Genomic DNA, 9335 nt, shown 5'->3' on the forward strand with positions numbered 1-9335 from the left:
AGCTGGAGGATACCCAGCGGCACCAGCCACCCTCCCCCCCACCCCCGAACCCCTTTCTAGGATCTCATTCCAAGCAGGGGGTGCCTCGACAGCCCAGCGCCACCACCGGGGAGAGAGAGAAAGAGAGCGAGTTGGGGCCGCGGCTGAATTTTTAATGGAAAAATGGCGATCTCGGCTCAGACCTGCGGCGCATCTTTCCTTGTCCCGGCTCTGTGCAGCCAAATAATCCTGTGCCTCGTCCTCTCGACTCCCGCCGCGGATGGCTTCAGCTTCCCCCAGCAGTACACGTAAGTAAGAGCCCTTCACCCCCCCCCCCTCCCGCCACCTTCCGGGGCAGGCACCCAGCGGCGGCGGCGGCAGCAGCAGCAGCAGAGGGAAGTGCAGCTTCGGGCTGCCTGGCGGGCGCTTTTCTCGCAACTTGATTTGGGTTGCTTCTGGTGGCGAGCGCTTTTTTCGCCGTTCCCCCCCTCCATATACCTCCTGCGATACTTCTTTACACCCCTATTTACATGGCTTGGAGCTGCTCGGTCGTTGGCTCTTCGCCCCAGTCGAGGGTGAGGGGAATCAGCCGGCCCGGAGGTTCTGTCTTCCGCCAGCTCCCCTTCTCCCCGGTGTACAGGCACAGTGAAGTCTGTTCAGAGTAACACACGACGACGCAGTTTAAGCAGCAAAAGGTGCAGTCGTGGATCCAAATCCTGCACAGCTCGTGCTCCTTGCCAAAGTAGTGGGACGAAGTTGCAAATGTGTTAATGCCTAATGGCATTCAAACATACTTTCTCGTCTTGTCTTAACATTTTAAAACAGCAAAGGATGGACCGGAGAAACCTTCCCGTAACTGGTGTAAAAGGCTGCTGCTGCTATTATTTTTTAAAAAAAACTCATGAGAAAATATATTAATCATTTCAGTAGTTTACTGGGAAACTCTTCCTATATAGAAAGTTTTTAAATAGGATGAAATAGTCATGTTTTAATTGTGCTATATTATTTATTCCTAGATTTATGTGGGTGATTTCAGGATAAGTGTTGGCAGTAGTAACTACCCCATCAAGTTACTATTTTTAAACTCTTGTTTCTTGGGAGTTATCACTGTCTTCATCCTCCTTCCTTCCCCTCTTTGTTTAAAAACATTTGGTGTGGATACATCATTTGTAAAAGTGGAATAAAGATTGCCCTAAGTTCATAAATAGAACCATTTCTAGGTTAAAGAAATGCTGAAATTTTAAATTTCAGCCAAGAGAGAGAAGCAGATATTGGTTTTATGGTTTACAGGTGCACTCACACATTCCCTGCAATGTCGGAATACCTACAGAAATTTTAGGACAAACTAATATTGCATTAGAAGTCGTAAAGCTACAGGCTATTCAAGGATGCTTTATTATCATCATCATCGTTACCATTGTGATGCTTATCTGACACACTTTGATTCGAGTCTGCTGAGACGGAAGCTTAAAAAAGTATCTTATGAGATGGGGAGGTGAAAGGCAAAATGCCAAATATCTTTCAGCAGTAAACTCTTTGCTGTTAGGTTCTCATTAATGTCGCACTAATTCAAAATCTCTTCCCCTAAATCTTTCTGAGGAATGGTAACAGTGTGAGATGTACAAATCTGTAATGTTTTTGTTATTTCACATGAAGCTTGGCAGTGTATCTGTTTGACATCTGCTTCTTTAAATGGGGAAATGTCTCGATTACTTGAGTCAATATTAGTAATGTTGACCTTTGCTTCTGGTTGATATTTTGTTGGAATATGTTGGATTCAAGCTCCACATAGGACTTAATTTACTGTCATTCCCTTGTGGTATTATAAATGTTCTTAATGGTGTGATTGGACACAAGATTTTAAATGTATATGACCTGCTGAAGGACATACCTGTCACTGAATGCATGCTCATAAACTCGTCATCTCAGGATGCAGTGTGTGCTCTTTCCCCCACAGACCATTTTTAGTCCTTTTTTGGAAACATTGTAGTTAAATGTGATGGTATGCAGTGCTTGCTGAAGCTGCCCCCCCCCCCAGTTTCCTGAATTGTTATTATTTTACCTACTACAACACAGAGACTCTTCCAGATTGCGGTGCAACGTTGCATCCATCCTTCTGAGCCTCCACATACTATTGACCTCTGAGTCTGAGCTGTCGGTCGAAGCTGCTGGGCTCTTTTGCTGGCAAACATTCATACAGATTCCACTGGGATATAAAGTTCACAAGGTTTCTACCTGGGGTGAGGTAGACAAGATGCTTATGTATGTTCAATGCTAAATGTTTAGAGTTTGATCTTGTAGTCTTCCTGTGTGCATGAGTAATCCTTACTCAAGCAAGCAGTCCTATAGAAGTCCCCAGTCTCTCTGTATGAATAACAGAAATCACCCCAGTTCTTGTTTCAGTATTTCTCAGATACTGAATTCGTAACAATACTTTCAACTTAAAAGGAAAATATTTCATTGTAGTTGTGAATATCTAAATTGAGGCTACAGTACAGAGAGTGTGTAGGCTGTACAATTTATAAACATCGTCATTCTCCCAGACCAAAAAAAAAAAAAAAAGCGATGTTACCCCGTTGTACAAATTCCAGTGTAAATCCTACTAAGTAATTGTTGGAAAACACATTGTTATATGTATTTTCTTATGAGCTCTTTTTCAGTACTGATAGTAGCATTACCTCCATGGGCTTGATCCTGTATTCTGAAGCTTCAAAAACACTTGTTGAAGTGACTGATTATTAGAGTGTGGTACAATCAGTAGAGGATTGGTCCAGGAGGAATGATTATGATGTTTTATGTGAGATAGTGGAGGTGGAAGATGTAATCATAATGTGCCGTATAACTTGGATGCATATGAATGTATCTCAGCTGATACTGCAGCTGAAAACAAATAGAAGAGAATACAGATCTTGGTTTGCCCCTTCATTGCTTTGGCTTTCATTAATACATACTTTCTGGAAGAAAAAGGAGGCATGACTGGTTACTGGAAGTTGATGTATGACTATTGGCTAATGCCCTTTGACATGTGAGCTATAATGCAACCTTCTGCTCTCCTGGGCTCACATCAATGTACAATTTAATACTTAAAAGTAGCAATACTACAGAAGAAGGAAAACACAATCCCATCTGAATTTCTTTCAAGGACCAGCCTCATTCAAATGACCCAAGATTAGAAAGCAAATTCAGGTTACTGAAGTAGGTCAGGAAGAAGAATTTCGAAGAATTTGTTTGTCAGAATTATATTTCTATAACAAAATAAGATTCTCAAAGTGCTTCCAAATATGAAATATTTTTCCATACAATGCTTTTTATTGTATGCATGTATTGGTTTCTTTTTATAGCACCATTGATGTAGATGGCGCCTTACTATTTCTTAGAAAAAGGAAGGGAGAGTCAAGGATAGCACATGTACTTAAAGCATCGCAGTTGGCAATGAGGTTTAGGAGATAAATCACAGAGAGAGTTTTTAAAGGAATAGTTGAGGGATGCTGCATCATATGAAAGCAGTGTTAAGTTTGAATAGGAACACTCTTACTTTTTGACACTGCTCTTGCTGCATTGCTTCCTTCTCTCCATTTATGGATGAGATATATGCACATACATGTTTGTGTGAGAGATATATGTACATGTTCCTTAAGTATATGGCTTTGTCTTATAGTTTTAGAGCTATTTCCATTACAGCAGGCTCTCTTGCCTGCAGCATGCAGAATGATTACAGTATTTGCAGTTGGGTAGCTGAAACTCAGATACAATTTAAATTGTTCACAGTGGTTTTGCATATCAGTTCCCTCGTTTTGTGCCCTGGTAAAACCTCTGGCGTTTCATATTATCTCTCTTTTCCTGGGTAGCATGGTTTTAATCATCTTAAGCTGAGCTAAGGAAGGCTTGGCTCAGCCTGCTGTCTAATGTAGGATTTCTCATTGAGATTTAAAAAAATCAAAATCCCAGATTGGAACAGGCCCATTCTGTCAGGCATGTTGGGTGGTATCTATTTGACTGACAAGTTGCTTTTTGTGTGTGGGAATGCCTGTGTACAAAAACGGGATTAAGGGCTTTGCTCTTCAGTGCTGATTTTTTCCCTTTTAAATACTTTTAGTTATTGGCTAACTGGTGCTGAATAAAAGCAGAATCTTGTGGAGGTATGTCAGCAGCCTCTGCATGATACCATGTAGATTTGTTGTACTGAAAGAAGATCTGGTATAACATTTGGTGATTTAGGGAAGCTGTCCTCAAAGTTCTGTGAACCGTTTATGGGAAGTAATGTAATGGAACTAGTGTGACATAATTCAAATATGTATTCCTGAGGTGTGTTCATTTGTGGCTGTGGGGAGAAAAAAGGAAGACGTCTGTGTGAATTTTCGTGGCATAAAGGCCACTTCATCAGATTCAACAAGTATAAATGGATATCAGTATCATAACATAAACAAAGCAAGCTTATGCCTTGTTCTATGGAACAGAAAGATTATTTTTCTTTTAAGTTGAAATAAATTGTATCTTTTTCTAAAGGCTCGGGAGCTGGAGGAACTGTTATCCATAAATGTGAGAGCTGGTTAACTAATCCTATTGTCTGGCAATGTGGTTTGTTTGCTGTGTTGGTTCAGTTCCTAGCTCAATCACAGATATTCATTCCTCTGAGAGGCAGGGTAGTTATCCTTACCAAAAATTAACAGTAGTTTTAGGCACCTGAATTCAAACTATGCCATGGCCTTAGTGCAGTGACCATCAAAAACAAAGTCTAGAGTAATCTTTAAATATAAGTTCTTCCTTTGTGTTCTAATTCTTGTTGTATCTTCGTGTTAATGGAAAACCCCTCTCCATATCTTCTTCTGTGTTTGTGGAGGCTGCTTGTAGGGAAACGAAATGGCTAACAACACATCTTCACATGCTCTGAAGAGTTAGAACAATATGATAGCTGGGCATTCGTACCTGATTGTCTGATGCAGAGTATGTGCTTGCCCTATGTACTGAGCAGCATTTGGGAAGACTGTGCATTTAATAAAGGCATGTCCTTCCTGGAGCACTTTGAGACTCTTACCAGTATTATCTGTGAGAATCTTGGCTCTGCCTGAAGGATCATTTTGTGGAAACCTGAAAGGTTGTAAACTCTTATCAACAGAAGATGGTCCACTAAAAGCTATCATCATATCTACTTGTTGAAAAGCTTGGCAGTTATGGGTCCAAACACAGAAAAGGTAGACAGTAAAAATACCTTGCAGTATTTCAGCATTTCATTAAATCTCCTTTTGCTTGTATCCAATTTTATTTTAGATATGGGTAGCTCATTCAGAAAATGAAATCAATACAGAGGTAACACTGATCAGCATACCAATGTATATATTGTTTCTAATGAAATTCTACTGGCAAAATCTTTAATATTTTTGAACAGTCTAGTTTTTCTTCATTTTAAATTTCTTACACAGCTGTTCTCATAATACAACACTAACCCCAATTCTGTCAGTTGACACTGAAAAGGCAATTTCTTCCATAGTGATTAGCGGCCCCGGTCACATGGGAGGTTTTGGCCTGGAAGAGGGACGGATCGGGGGTGCAGCAAACGGGCGCAATCAAACCGCAACATCTGGGAAGCAGCACACACCCATCCCTGATCCATCCCTTCAGCCGGAAAACCCGCTGCAAAAAAGAACCTGCAAAAGAGCAGGACTTACCGGAAACAGCGCAGCAAGTGCGGCCGTGAGATTGCCGGCGTGCCCGTCTTCCGGAGCAATCGAGGCTCCTGGCCGAACTGCGCATGCGCACACATGCGCAGTTCGGCTGCCTTGGTCTCCCTTCAGTGGCTTCCCCCTGGCATCTGATCGTGCCGGGGAGGAACTGTGCGGCGGCTCAGGGGATCTATCTGATCCCACCGCCACGTGTCTCTTTTGGTGCGGCTCTAAAAAGCCGCACTTTGGCCGTTCTTTTTCCCCCCGTGTGGCAGGGGCCAGCATCTATCAAAATGGCTTACCAAGAGTAAAGTGATTGACTGTGTAAGAGCAAGGTGATTGACTGTGTAAGGTTTTATGTTTTCCATCTCCAGTGAGTTAAACTCCAGTGAGTTAAACTCCAGTGAGTGTAAATCTCTTTACACAAGTGGCCCTCTAACACTTTAAAAAGGAACACTTGTAAATTTGAGATTTTAGGGTATCTAAAGCATAATTCTGACAAGATAGAGGTGGTAGTGATGGGTGGAAGGAAGGAATGTCAGGTCTTCTGCTATGGCTGGAGACCTCCTGAGTATCTCCTCCATTGCCAGCTGTGCCAAAATTTTCATTTCATTTATTCAATGTATACCCCGCCCTATCCCACAGGTGGGCTCAGGGTGCCTTACAGCATGCAGTCCATAAAGCAATAAAAACAATAAAACAGTCACTAGCATGATAGACAATATCATCAAACCCCATGCCTCCTATCAGGTAAATATAGGTTCTCCAGTGCCCAACAAGATTATCTGACAGCAGGCACTGGGAAAGGGGCCATAAACAGGGAGGCCAGAATGGTTGAACGTCTGCTGCTTCAATCAAAAGCCTGGTGGAACAGCTCAATTTTACAGCCCCTGTGGAACTGTAATAGGTCTCAGGTGGGAGCATGTTCTATCAGGTTGGGACAAGGGCCAAAAAAAGCCTTTGCCCTGGTTGAGGCTAAGTGGACATCCCCTGGGCCATGAATCACCAGGAGGTGTTGATCAGAAGAGGGTAAAGCTCTCCGGGGCTCATATACGGAGAGGCAGTCCTGTAGGTATGATGGTCCCAGGCCACATAGGACTTTAAAGGTCAAAACCATAACCTTGAAATGGATCCAGTATTCGATTGGCAGCCAGTGCAGTTGGTGCAACATCGGCTAAATACACACCCACAAAGGTGTCATTGTCAGCAAGTGTGCTGCTGCATTCTGCACTAGCTGCAATTTCTGGAACAAGCCCAAGGGTAGCCCTATGTAGAGTGAATTACAGTAATCTAGCCTTGAAGTGACCATTGCATGGATCACTGCAGCTAAGTCCTGAGGAGCGATATAGGGAGATGGTAAAAGGCTGATGTGGCAGCCGGAGTGACCTGGGCCTCCATGGTAAGCGAGGGATCCAGCATCACCCTGAGACTCCTTACCCATGATGCTGGCAGTGGTGTCCCACTGAAGACTGGGAGCCTGATTGCCAACCCTAGTCTTCCTTAACTCAGATGCAGGACCTCTGGATTCAATTTCAGCCAGCTCTGCTGCAATCATAGAGCCATGGCCTCTAATGCCTGTCCAAAATTTCTGGGGCAGTGTCTGGCCAGCCATCAGCAGATAGAGCTGGGTGTCATCGGCATATTGATGACAACCCAGCTCAAACTCCTGGGCCAACTAGGCAAGGGGGTGCATGTAGATGTTAAAAAAGCATTGGAGAGAGGATTGCCCCCTGTGGCACTCTGCATTCAAGTGGGTAACACGGGGACATCCTCTCCCTGAGTTCCACACTCTGTCCCTGACCATGGAGAAAAGAGGAAAGCCACTGTAAGGCAGTCCCCCGTATCCCGGCGTCAGCTAGCGGGGAGAAAATGGGGTGGGCATAAAAGCATCATGCCATTACATGACAGCATGACATTGGAGGTGATGCTCTAGGATTTGCCAAAAACTCTATGGTTTAATCATAGAGTTTTTGGCAAATCCTAAAGCATCACACCAGCATACTGGTCCAGATCTTCTCAAGAGTGACGGGCGGTGGCCTGGCCTGGCATCCCTAGTGGAAAGACTGATCTACGTATTGAGGTGTCTCCTTTCTGGATGGGCTTGCACTCCCCCTAAATGAGCAGAGTCACAGCATGGGGGAGCTTGAGCCTTCATTTGAATAATGCGATGCAGTGGTGGCCAGGTGCACCTTTCATCAATTTTGCCTGGTGAGTCAGCTGTGGCTTTTCCTGGGTAAAAAAAATTACTCTGTCACTTCTGAGTGCTCTAGGAATCTGAAACTCTATGGTAAGTACCTAGAGATTTGATTAGTCCCTAGAGTGTTATGGGGGTAGGGCTGCCAGGTTTTCTGCCATGATGGAAGGCCTTCCATTGGCAGCTTTCATTGCTCTAGGTAGCTCTAGGAATTGTTGGAAACTCTGTCATTTTAAATAATTAAGTTTCTGGCAATTCCCAGAGCTCCCAACACCACATCTAGGTTTTCCCTGGAAATGACATATCAGCGCACACAGTGCTGCACCCCCCATGTCCCTAACACTGAAGCTCCTGCCAGTTGCTGGACATGGCCCTGCAACCCTAAGTGGAGGGCAGTGATGTCACTTTCAGATCTTCCCTTGGGAGTGATTTCAAAACATCAGCAGCACTGTTTCCCTTCCCCATTTTTCTCCTGCTGCTCAACAGTGTGTGGGGTGGGGTTTCCCTGTCCCACACCAGGCAGCTGGCAACACTCACGGTGGTGCATGCCCTGGTGACGTTTAGATTAGATTGCTGCAATGTACTCTATGTGGGGCTGCCTTTGGAGAGCATCCAGAAACTACAGTTTATTATACAGTGGTGCAGCAAGAATGTTGAATGGAGTGGGTTGTAAAGACCATATCACTCTAGACTCATTCCAATTACACTGTTTCCAAATTTGCTTCCAGACCTGACTCAAGGTGCTGATATCATCCGTAATGCTCTATATTGTTTGGGAACAGCAAACCTTAACAACAGTCTGCTTCTGTTTAAATCTACCCAACCATTACAGCCACGTTCTGACCATTTTTTGATAATGATAACTAGCCTTCTTCACAGATGTAAGAATATTTGTAACTAGGAATTCCAGTGTCAGACAATTGAACTAACTAACCAAATCTCACATTTACAGTTAATAGTAGAAACCATTTTCTCCCTCATGCTATTCCATTCATCAGATTAGCTTTGCCTAGATCTTAGGAAGCTACTAGAGCTGTTATTCTGGAAGGCCTTTGAGCTAATAGGCTGAGTTGGTTTTAAGTTTATGTCACAGTCTTTAAATGACATCTTCTGCTGTGTATTCTGTGGTTGGGTCATTATAGCCACCTTAATAGAGTTTGGATTAAGTGAGCAAATGTGGGTCATTTGCCCTTAAAGCAGCCTTGTATGATGTGTCAGTATTTTAGATCACTTAGTGCAGTGCTTCTCAGACTTTTTGTCAGAACCCAAAAGTGGGTCACCACAACTCTCTAGTAGATTGGTTATCAGGCCAAGAGGGAAAAGGAGAAACCAGGTGAGCTGCAAAGCGATAGCTCTAGGAGGCTTGATTGCAACTTTGGGTGTGGTTCTGTATAATGTGCCAAATGATCATGAAATTGACCCTGTAGTACTGCATCCTGTAATGCTATATATTTATGAGAACAGAATATGAACAGTAAAAGAAAAAAATGTTCAGTGTCATC

The 9335-nt window shown here is 43.4% G+C and overlaps 1 protein-coding gene across 1 annotated transcript in view; it reads left to right on the forward strand.

Annotated features, from left to right (window-relative positions):
• The first annotated feature begins 218 nt into the window (after positions 1-218).
• CACNA2D2 (calcium channel, voltage-dependent, alpha 2/delta subunit 2) overlaps positions 219-9335 on the forward strand; it is an 871471-nt gene continuing 862354 nt past the window's right edge. Inside the window, exon 1 of the mRNA XM_015417855.1 lies at positions 219-287. The gene's annotated coding sequence lies outside the window, so the exon portion shown is untranslated. The remainder of the gene's footprint in view (positions 288-9335) is intronic.

Source organism: Gekko japonicus, unplaced genomic scaffold (assembly GCF_001447785.1).
Source record: "Gekko japonicus isolate JY-2015 unplaced genomic scaffold, Gekko_japonicus_V1.1 scaffold314, whole genome shotgun sequence".
NCBI classification, from domain to species: domain Eukaryota; kingdom Metazoa; phylum Chordata; class Lepidosauria; order Squamata; family Gekkonidae; genus Gekko; species Gekko japonicus.